Source organism: Dromiciops gliroides, chromosome 2 (genome assembly GCF_019393635.1).
Source record: "Dromiciops gliroides isolate mDroGli1 chromosome 2, mDroGli1.pri, whole genome shotgun sequence".
In the NCBI taxonomy this organism is placed as follows: domain Eukaryota; kingdom Metazoa; phylum Chordata; class Mammalia; order Microbiotheria; family Microbiotheriidae; genus Dromiciops; species Dromiciops gliroides.
The window spans coordinates 171,209,726-171,222,316 of NC_057862.1; positions in this window are offsets into that span (position 1 = coordinate 171,209,726).

The window sequence follows — 12,591 nt, forward strand, 5'->3', positions numbered from 1 at the left end:
CCCTTTGACTTTTTTCCACTACAGTATACTATATATTGAAGTAACCACTCCCTATCTTCAATATATATTATATATCTGTTTGTGATTTACTCACATTATTAGTAAATCCTTAAACACACAGGGACATTTTGAGACACTTTCCCATTGAAAGAAAGCTGAGTTCTAGATGGAAGCCACTGCCCCTCACCATACCATGTTTTTTATGAGGTGGAACATTATTATGTATCCAAGAACTATTTCTGGGATCCCATTAGGATAAAATGACTGCCTAAGGCCCTGTAGCCAATGATCTCTAGGTCAGCTTAGCTAGGCATGCAACTAAGCACACTTGGAAAGTTCTCAGGTAATTACTTGAATCAATCCTTCCTCTAGTTCTTAAGATCTGTGGCACTGCTGAAGGACTTTTTACAGTCATTTGTCAGGGCTTAACAGGTTGTCAGGTGAAGGCTGAATGTAAAACTGAGAGTCCCAGTAGGAAAGTACTAAAGCATTCATCTGGGGATCTCAGAAAAGTCTGATAGGGAAGATAGAGTTTCTGGCTGACCTGAAGAGCAGCTACTCTGGGAGGAGGGTGGGGCTCTTCTGGAAGGCTAGAATAATATGGGCTAAGGGTCTGCAAATGGCTCAAGAATTCCAAGCCAAGGGTAAGAAAACAAAATTAGCTGCTCTTTAAAGGTTCAGTTGTAGGTGGTTTTTGTTGTTGTTGTTTAAACAATAGGAGCTTTAAAAAAAAAAGTTTTATTGATGCTTTTTGGTTTTCTTTGTGCTGGTTACTTCCCGGTATGATACAGTGGATAGAGAAGTACCTGAAAGACATGGGTTCAACTTTTGCCTCTGACACATACTGCCAAATCATTCAGCCTCTCAGGACTACTAAGACTATAAAAATTACAGTCTCTAAACTAGGGAGGGTTTCTTACCCTGGAATCTGTGAAGTATTAAAAAAAAATATGTGATGATTGTATTGTAATATACTCTATTCCCTTTGTAATCCTGTGTGTTTTGTTGTGTGCATTAAGAAATATGATATTGGGGCAGCTAGATGGTACAGTGGATAGAGCACTGGCCCTGGAGTCAGGAGTACCTGAGTTCAAATCCGGCCTCAGACACTTAACACTTACTAGCTGTGTGACCCTGGGCAAGTCACTTAACCCCAATTGCCTCACTAAAAAAAAAAAAAAAAAAGAAATATGATATTGAGAAAGGAGTCCATGACCCACAAGGGGTTAGGATCTCCTCTTGGATGAATCTAAATTGACCCTAACTGTTATTGGGAATTTCTTTACCTGGGAGAAAACACAGGAGTATTCTCTATCACTATCCTCTACTTCACAGACTTCCCTCCAAAAGAGAAACCTACCCTCTAACAAAGAAAAATAGTTAAACCAAGAAAGGGGGCAGCTAGGTGGGGCAGTGGATAGAGTGCTGGGCCTAGAGTCAGGAAGACCTGAGTTCAAATCTACCTCAGACACTTACTAGCTGTGTGACCCTGGGCAAGTCACTTAACCTTGTTTGCCTCAGTTTCCTCCTCTGTAAAATGATTTGGAGAAGGAAATAGCAAAGTACTCCAGTATCTTTGCCAAGAAAACCGCAAATGGGGTCATGAGAGATTAAAATGACTTAACAACACCAACAAAGCCTCCCCTCCCCTCCAAGCAGCCACATTTGATGGTATTATGCAACACTCTACACTTGTAGTCTGTCAGGTGGAGAGAAGTATGTTAGATGGCTAAATGGATAGAGCACTGGGCCTGGAGCAAGGAAGACCTGGATTCAAATCTAACCTCAGAGAGCTAGGTGACTCTGGACACATCACTTGACTACTGTCTGCCTCAGTTTCCTTAAATATAAAATGGGAATAATAATAGCACTTACTTTAAAGGGTTGTTGTAAGGATCTAAGAGGATAAATCTGTAAAGCATTTAGCATAATCCCTGGCTCATAATAGGTAGTTAGTAAATGTTTCTTCCCTCTTCCCTTTCATCTTTGATCCTCTGAAACCAATATTAGTTGCTGCATTTAGTCTGTGTTTAGATACTGTATAGTATTATTTTTGTTTACATGATTGTAAAAATGTCCTTTGTTCCTTTGGTCTTACTTTCCTAGTAGTGCATCAGTTCATACAATTTTTCCCATTTTTCTCTCAAGGTAAAAATTCCTCATATTTGAAATATGTTAGAATTTTGAATGAATTTTCCCTTAGGTTAATAGGCCCCGTGGAAATGGTCAAATCACTCAAATTCTTCATGCTTTGTTTTTAAGCTCATGGTCCAATTTTTGTCCATTCCAGCATGGTTCTTGCATCTGTTTGCTGTATTCAGGGATCTAAAAATCTTCCCTTTAAAAATAATCAGAGAGCAAAGCTATCCATGTAATTTTAGTAGGGATAGGTCAGAATGAATTACACTATTGGAATTGTTTTTGGCCAGTGTTTCAAGGTCTTTTACTCTTTTTTTTAAAAAGTCTTTTGTATTCATAGAAGATTGAGAGCCCAAGAGGGAGAGGAAAGATTTCAAATTTTCATATTTTTAAAATGCAGGCCTTGAATGCCTTGAGCTGAGCTCCCATCCCATGAAAGGAATAGAATTTAGTCTAAACCACTGCAAAAAAGCAAGGTCAAAAAACCAGGTCAGAAATCACCTGAAGTTGGGGATGGTTTATGTCTTTCCCCAAATATACTATTTCACTTTTCTTGTGTGATGACCTAATTAGTCAGTCAATTAGTATTTATTTATTTTTTATTACTTTTTTTAAGGGGAAGCAATTAGGGTTAAGTGACTTGTCCAAGGTCACACAGCTAGTAAATGTCAAGTGTCTGAGGTCACATTTGAACTCAGGGCCTCCTGACTCCAGGGCTAGTGCTCTAGTACTGCACCAGCTAGCTACCTCAGACTATATGATTATTAAGATTTCTTTCAGCTACAAATGTCCATTCCTCTAACACACCTTCCAAACCCCCATCGCCTAACTTAGAGAGTTACAAGATTATTTAAACCTTACAGAAGTTTAAATAAGAAAATGTATGTGAAATTTTTGGCAAACCTTAAAAGCGCTATGTAAATGTGACCTGCCATTATTATTTCTCCCCTTCTTTTCCACCACTTTATTTAAATAGGGGCAGCTGTGGGAGGAGGGAGACATACATATTAGTAGGTTACAGAGGTTCAGTATATAAAATAATGGCATCCTGGAGATAGATGATATCTAAGAGTAGGATGTGGGTGGGGATGCTGAAAGCATAAATCCGGCTTTCTGCTTCTGATTCTCATGTAGGGGTTGCTGGACAAGACAAATAGGGGTGGCTGAGTGAATCATTTTTGCTATAAAGACATAGTTGCCCACATAAATCCTGTCTCCTTCCCTGATCAATTTCATTGTCCCTAAGTGGATCCATAAAAGAAAACAAAACAAACCACTTTGGGCTAAAAATATAGTCTGGTTTCTGATGTTTGTGTCATATAGATATTTTTTTCCTTGGTTTCGACCTTGGGGGAATTAAAGGGATAGGCAGTTATTTTACATTCATTCAGCATTTAACAAATGCTTATTAAGGTCCTGCCAGTGCAAGGCTCAGCAGTAGGTGATATAGATATAAAGAATGATGGAGTTCTTATTCTCAAGGAGCATACATTCTACTAAGTTATAGATTACATTTCCATCATAGGTTCATAGATTTGGAGATGAAATGAACCTTCAAAGTCATCTGATCCAATCTCCTGATTTTACATTTGAGGAAACATGCTCAGGAAGATTAAGGCAGGTAGGTGGTGCAGTGGATAGAGATTTGGACCTGGATTCAGGAAGAACTGAGGTCAAATCCAGTCTGTGTGACCCTAGGCAAGTCACTTAACTTCTGTTTACATCATTTTCCTCAGCTGTGGAATGGAGCTGATAATAATAGATTCTACCTCTCAGGATGGTTGTGAGGGTCAAATAAGATATATTTGTTAAAGTATTTAGCACAGTGCCTGGCATATTGTAGGTGGTAAATAAAATACTACTATTATTAATTATCATTATTTTTAAGATAGATGGGAAAACCTTATTGTTGATTTTTTCCAGGGCAATGAGGGTTAAGTGATTTGCCCACGGTCACATAGATAGTGTCAAGTATATGAGGTCACATTTGAACTCAGGTCCTTCTGAATCCAGGGCCAGTGCTTTATCGACTGTGCCACCTAGCTGCCCCCATTGCATTTTTTTTTTTTTAGCCTAGCTCTGTCTGGCTTACACTTGTTGCTTAGAGATCAGATTTGTTTAATACTTAATTCAGAACGTCCAGGTTATGTTGACCCCAGAAATCTTTCAGGGGAGCTAGAGATTGCAATAAGGAATGCAAGGAGTTTCCTCCTATTATACATCTCAAGCAGCCTACATGTTTTATCTGGAAAATGCCTCTCTGCTGGCCAATCAGCTGTTGTTTCCTTGTTCCTCTGTTGGAATTCTATATAATATGTAAGTGAGAGAGGTTTTGGGCAACAGGCCACCCCTTTTTTCATTTTCTCCTCTGCTGGAGGAGAGGGAAGAAACAAACTTCTTTCTAAAACTTTTCTTCAGTTCTGAGGTTTTTATTCACCTCTTATATCCACGGGAGATTACTTGGTAAGGAATTTGTGTGGAATTTTGGGTTGGTTTTTTACTTGCATATTCACTGAATTTATAGGTAATGCTAAGCTAGCAGTTTCAACTGACAAAGAATTAGTAGAAATCTTGACCATATCAAGATGGTGGAACAATGACAGCAAAATTAAAGAATAAGTAGGGACATAATAATTAAAATAAAACAAAACAAAACAAAAAACTCTTTCCACTAACAGATTATTGAGACTTAGCAGGGTAGGTCCTGGGGAGATGCCTGAGGCAAAGGGAAATGAAGTAAAGGAAGCATCAGAAGCAAGGGTTGGAACCACCCAGTCCAGGGCTTTAGCCAGTACATCCTCTGCCTCTATAAACCCTCAGTGTAGGAAGGGCAGTTATCATATGAGCTCATTTAAAAAAGAAAAGAAGATTAGTGGACAGAAGCTGAACTCCAGTGGGTTCCCTGTTACTATAAGGACAAGGAGCAGGATAATGGATGTGACCTCAAAGAAGACACTCCATCTCCTAACTGAGCATTCTCATTGACTGTCCCCCTTGCCTGGAATGCTCTCTGCCTCCTGGCTGTCCTGGCTTCTTTTAAGTCCCTGCTGAAACCCCACCTTCTATAGGAAGCGTTTCCTAATCCTTTTTTTTTTTTTTCCGGGGCAATGAGGGTTAAGTGACTTGCCCAGGGTCACACACCTGAGACCAGATTTGAATTCAGGTCCTCCTGAATCCAGGGTTGGTGCTTTATCCACTGTTCCACCTAGCTGAGTTCCTTATCCTTCTTCTTCTTCTTTTTTTTTTTTTGCAGGGCAATGGGGGTTAAGTGACTTGCCCAGGATCACACAGCTAGTAAGTGTCAAGTGTCTGAGGTCGGATTTGAACTCAGGTACTCCTGAATCCAGGGCCGGTGCTTTATCCACTGCGCCACCTAGCCGCCCCCCACCTAATCCTTCTTAATGAAAAGGCTTTCCCTCTGTTAATTACCCCCAATGATCATATCATATCAGCCTACCTATATTTATATTTTGCTTGTACATAGTTGTATAGTTGTTTGCATACCATCTCCCCAATTAGACTGTGAGGTCCTTGACATTTGCCTGTCTTTGTATACACTGTGCTAAGCACAGTACATGGCACAAATTGGTGCTTCATAAAGGGTTATTGAGACTGGATATAATTGTGTGTGGACATGAATTTTCTCAGACCCTTACATAATTGGGAGTTTCCTTCTGGTTCAAGAGGACCTGTGGAAAGACCACCATCTTGGTGATGATTAGGAGGCAAAAGAACTGGCAAGAAGACCATCAAAGAAAGGTTACTTGAAGTAAATGGAATTATCTGGCCTGGAAACTAGGAAATTGATTGGTGACATGTAACAACCTTCAAATAATGTAAAAGGATTTTATTTAAAGGATAAGAACTAGTTATTTTCCATCTTTTGTAAGGATAGAATAAAAATAAATGAATTTTAGCTATGGTATTAAAGGGGTTAGATTACATACAAAGACATTTTCCAACACTGAGGTTACAGCTACACACAATGTCAAAATGGCCAAGTGAAGAAATGAAAAATTCAATTTTCTCAATGCTTGTTTATCCACAATGAAGTAATTTATATATATATATATATATATATGTGTGTGTGTATATATATGTGTGTATATATATATATATATATGTATATATATATATTTTTTGTGGTGCAATGAGGGTTAAGTGACTTGCCCAGGGTCACACAGCTAGTTAAGTATCAAGTGTCTGAGGCTGGATTTGAACTCAGGTCCTTCTGAATCCAGGGCCGGTGCTTTATCCACTGCACCACCTAGCTACCCCTATAATTTGGTATTTGATGTTAACATAAAACAAGAACTTCCAAAGTGTTTTAAATTGTTTTTTCAAGCTCATAGATAACTTGGAGAAGACAACAGCCTTTGAAGAAGCAGGAAGGTGAGATGGTGTAATGGTTAAACTTGGAGTCAGGAAGACAGGTTTAAATCCTGCCACTTATTAGTTGCATGACCACAGGTAAATCACTTAACCTCTCTGAGTCTCAGTTTCCTCATCTGCAAATGAGGGGGTTGGACAAAATGACCTTGAGGCTCCCTTTTCCTCTAAATTTATGATCCTATGATCATAGTAAGATGAGAATAATAAATGAGACCACAGTGAGCAATTCTAGCATCTAGGCAATTTGTAACCCCCCTCTTTTTACAGTTTAGGAAACTGATATCCAGTGACTAGCATAAGGTCAATGAGGTCAACTTGGAAGTGTTACTTGGAAAACTGAGAGTTCAAGAGGCTTTCTCAGAGTGACCCAACCAATATGTGTTAAGATGTGGGACTTGGACCCAGATCTTCCCATCTCCTAGGCTAGCTTTCTTTCCACTGTACCACACTGTCTCCTTTAGCCCATACAAAATTTTAAAGGGATAAGGGGCAGACAGGGATTGCAGATGCACATAGAATTTGATTTGCCCTGGAGTCCATACCCTTCTATCAACAACCCTTGTGTGAGGTGCTATGGCTAGGACATGTTCCTTTTATCAAATTATCCCAGAAGAGCTTTTACTGCTTTACCTCAAATTCACAGAGTCCCTCTCTTCCTTTAAGATTCAACTCAGAACCATATACAGCATGAAGCCTTCTTTGATCTCCCAACTGCTAATTCCCTTTCTTCATAGAATGTTGCATTTAATTTCTTTCCATATATATAGAGACATACATGCATACATACAATCTATCTATACACATACATACATGGGCATTTCCTTGCATGTATATTGCATGGGCAGCTAGGTGGTGCAGTGGACAGAGTACCAGAACTAAAGTCAAGAAGACCTGAGTTCAAATACAGCTGTAGATACTTACTGGCTGTTTGACCTGGGCAAGTCATTTACTCTTGTTTGCCTTTATTTCTTCATCTGTAAAATGAACTGGAGAAGGAAATGGCAAACCTTTCCAGTGTTTTTGCCAAGAAAACCATTTGAGGAGGCAGCTAGGTGGTGCAGTGGATAAAGTACTGGCCCTGGATTCAGGAGGACCTGAGTTCACACTTACTAGCTGTGTGATCCTGGGCAAGTCACTTAACCCTCATTGCCCGGCAAAAATAAAAGAAAAAGAAAACAATTTGATCCCCCCAAATGGGGCTGAAACAACAGAACAACAACCTGTGTATCTGCATATGTATATATAAATATTTTGCCCAAGATCACACAGCTAGTAAGTGCCTAAGGACAGATTTGAACTTAGGAAGATGGGTCTTCCTTATTTTAGGCTCACCTACTATGCCATCTACTATGCCACTTAGTTCCCCCAAGAGCTATATAAATGTTAGTTATTATTATTGTAATTAACAAGAGCAGCATAAATATTATTAGTAGTAAAAATAATAGCTATATAAATTTTAGCTATTATTAATAAGAGTTATGTAAATGTTAGTTATTATTATTAATAATAACAAGGGCTATATAAATGTTAGCTATTGTTATTATTATTCACCAGACTGACAAAGAGAGCTATGTCCCAAAGAGGTGAAGAATCCCTGAACTCAAACATGCTGGTTCTCATGTTGCAGCCCATCCCTGGGCCTGGGTCTGTTCTCAATATAAAAATATATTAATTTTATATTGAGGCTGTATGTATTTTATAGTACTTGTTCTCTCCCCCTCTAGAACTTGTGCATAGGGCTCATTTCCTTCTTTGTACCTAGTCCTAACAAAGAACCTTTCACAGAGGAGGCACTTTAAACGTTCTTGTTGAATTTGATTGATTAACGTCTGATGAGACACAATAGCTTGGAGAATGAGAGGGTAAAAGGTGGGGAGAGGACCTGAGCTCAGTCCAATTCATAGCTGAAAAGTCCCCTTCCACTTTTCGGAAGGGTGAGCCCCTGTCACCTGCCTTGCATCCCATCCTCCACCAGCCCTGCTGTCAGCACACATTGGTCTTTTGGCCTCAGACGCAGTGTCCACACAGGTGGATGTGTCCTGCTGTGGGCCACCCAGGTGATCCTTGTGTTTGGAGACCACATTCTGAGAACTGGTGTTCAAATAAGTTCCTTCCTCTGAGGTCTAGACTGAATCTGACCCTGATGCCTTCCCCACATTTCTTCTAATTCTAACATTCTATGCCAATTCACATATTGACATGGTCTTTCTCATAGACGTCAAGCTTTTGGAGTAGCTAATTAGCCATCCCCAAGGGAGCCCAGCATTCATCTTATGTTGGCATCAGTTCTGAAAGCAGCCCCACAAAGCATTCCTTTCCTGGTTGTCATTTTGGTGAATGGCTATTTTATTCCATTACCCAGTTGACTTAAGGGAAAAGAGACTGACCCCCAAATTCCATCTTGTGGCAGTTTTTGCCACATCCCAGTTAATTTTCTGTCATTATATTTTGTTGAGTTAGCAGAACCACAACCTATATCTCCTTTGACTTCCCACTCAATGCTCTTGGGACCTGGCAAGGGTTCTTTGGTTCCTGTAAGGGTGGAACTCAAATGAGTACTGTAGATATGGGAAGTGTTGTATGGAGTTCTGCTTTCATTGAACATGCATATACTGGATGTTTTCTTTCTGTTGGGCTCTATGCCAGGAGGTGATCCCTACATGGGGTATATAATGATAAAAAGCAAAATTTTAAAAATAGCTCCCTCAAAGAGCTCATACTCTATTGTGGGCAGTGGGGTAGAGGTGGTTATAGCATGTACAAAGAATGAATGAATAAATGAATAAAAAACTATTTTATTAATTGATTCCTTTGTGTCAGGTATAGTGCTAAGCATTAGGGATATAAATAGAAAAGTAAAACAGTTCCTGCCTTCAAGACACTCATGTTATAATAGAAGAAGACAACAAATAGAGAGGGATGATGGTGAAGGAGGCGGTTTTGGTCTGGGAAGTTGCAGAAATGATTATTGGAGCTATAGGGTAATTGATTGATACATCCATTCTAGGAACAGTAGTACTTATTTAATTAATGTTCCAGGAGCAAGAAGGTGAAGGGGGAGGCATGAAGGTCCTGTTCTCAAAGAATTAACATTCTAATGTGAGGTGAAACAACTTGTACACACATGAGGAAATACAAAAAATATACAAAATAAATTAAAAAAACATTTTGAGTGGAAGGCCCCAACTAGGGAGATACTCAAGGAAGTCCTCTTATAGGAGATGACCCTTGGGCTGAGCCGTGAATAATTCCAGGAGGGACTAGTGAGGAGGGAGAACATTCTGGGCATGGAGGAGTGGCTCTGACAAGGCTAGAAGTAGAACAGAATGGCTATTAGGTAAGTCACTTTATCTCAATTTCTTTCTTTGTAATATGACATCCCTTCTCATGTATTATATGATTCTAGGTCAATGGTGTCAAAATCAAATAGAAATGGGGGCCACTAAACCATACATAAAGAACCCTAAGGGCCACATATTGACAAATTTTAAAATGTCAAATGATTTCTATTTTATCACATTTTTATTTATTTTGTTAAATATTTCCCAATTACACTTTAATCTGGTTAAGGCCACACTTGGGGTGGAACACAGGCAGACTACATACAGGCCACGTGTTTCATACCTCTGTCATAGGGCAGAGAAATGAGAGAAGCAACTCCGGGCCAGCCACAATGATTCTGTTAATTCAATAAGGGATAATTACAGAAAACCGAGGGTGGACTCATAAAACACAGCATTTTCATACAACACTCCCCTGCAGGGAGAGGACTGAAGAAGGTTCTGAATATGCACAGAAAATGGTCAATCAGAAACCAATCATAACATTCAATCCTTGTAGCTAAATAGCATCTCAGATTCCCACAGAAAGCCAGGATGTTAATGAGCAATTTTTATATGGGATAACATAGCAGTGGTTTGGGCTTTCCTTTATTGACTTAAATAAGCAGTTGATTATATTAACCAATGATTCTGTAAAACTCCTTTTGAGCTGTGTGACCCTGGGCAAGTCACTTAACCCCAATTGCCTCACTAAAAAAAAAATGTTTCTGTATGTTTTTTCATAGTTCCAGAAGAAAATAGGCTGCCTTACCTTACCAAGTTTTTATGAAGCACTTACTATGTGCATGGTGTGTTCAGGGAAGACTATCAGGGCTGCTCATCCTCCTTTGGTATCCAACTTCACCCAACTCTCACCTGTGGCTCCAAAAAGCTGTAACATGTGCACTGTTCACATCCTTCTAAAAACCATCTTGGCAGATGTGCTAAACAAGGGTGAAGGTAGGCCTCAAACCTCCTGATGAGTTAGGGGGATGGCTACCCCAAGCATGTGAAAACTTTCCCCAGTGGAATGGGAGGATGAGAACAATTTGTTCCAGTAGTAATGAAGGTGGCTGAAGAAGGCCCTGTGGAATACTTGGTCAGACATCGAGGATGCCAAGGTCATCCACTGCATCCTGGGCCATTGCCAGCTGTCTTGACTTCTGTCTTGCCACTGGACCGTGATAACTCTGGAAGAGATAGTGTGGTTGATGACTTTGTGTAACTCCGCCTCATTTAAATCCAATTCATTCTCAAGTCAAGACCCCATGATGTCATTGGTCCTCTTTGAAAGGAAGGACAAACCACACTATGTTACCAGACACTCTGCTAAGTGCTAGCAATAAATTCAAGCAAAAAAGCTCATCCTCAGAACATAGCTGGTAGGTGAATGAAGTCTGAGCAACCAGAAACCCTCCCCAAAATACGAAGCCCTGGGAAAAACTTAACAATGGGTAAAAGGGGCCAGGACAGCAGAGGGATATTCCAGAAAGCTAGGGCTGATAGATGCTCCAGGGTAAGGAAACCCTAGCCAATGAAGGAGGTTCCAGGGTGAGACTGTAACTGAGGCATAGTGATAGAGGCTGGAAAGTCAGAAGCAAAGTTTGAATGAAATACATACAAACAAATATACATGGGGGCAGCTAGGTGGTGCCCTGGATTCAGGAGGACCTGAGTTCAAATTCAGCCTCAGACCCACATTGCCACACAAAAACAAACAAAAAACAAACAAACATAATACATAAATACACACATATGTATATATTTTATTATTTTGTTGTTCAGTCGTTTCAGTTGTGACTGACTCTTTGTGATCCCATTTCGGGTTTTCTTCCCAAATATACTAAAGTGGTTTGCCATTTCCTTCTCTGGCTCATTTTACAGATGAGGAAACTGAGGCAAACAGTGTTAAGTGACTTGCCCAGGGTCACACAGCTAGCAAGTGTCTGAGGTTAGATTTGAATTAGGTTTTCTTGACTTCAAGCCCAGCATCTATCCACTGCATCACCTGGCTGCCTTGTATGTTATTATAATACCATGCTAATAAATATGTACACATATAGTAATATACATATATAGCTATATCTCCATATATATATATATATATATAATATTATTTTTGGGGGTAGGATAGTCAGTGTTATACTATATCGTTATAAGTGATTAAATTCACTTTGAATGAACTGAAATTTGTTTCAACCTGACTGGCATTATTAGTATGTCTCTATTGTACCCTAACTTTTAAAGGAATTAACCAATTTGATCTATTTGGGTACATTAATAATCATAGAGGGGGCAGCTAGGTGGAGCAGTGGATAAAGTACCAGCCCTGGATTCAGGAGGACCTGAGTTCAAACTCAGACTCAGACACTTGACACTTACTAGCTGTGTGGTCCTGGGAAAGTCACTTAACCCTCATTGCCCCACAAAAAGAAAAGAAAAGAGAAGAAAAGAATCATAGAATCTCACAGCTAGAAAAGGATCTCAAATAACATCTAGTTTAACCTATAGTCATCCCCACCCTCTCTCTCTTATCTTTAAATTCTATCTGTCTACTGGCTCATTCTCTATTGTCTAAATTCTCATGTCTCTCCTACCCTCAAAACCCTCACTTGGTCCTTCCATCCCCACTAATTGTCATCATATACCTCTTCCTTAGTCCTCATTCATCTTGATTTCTTTACAGTCTTTGACACTGTCAATCACTCTCTTCTCCTTGGTATTCTTTTCTCTCTAGGTT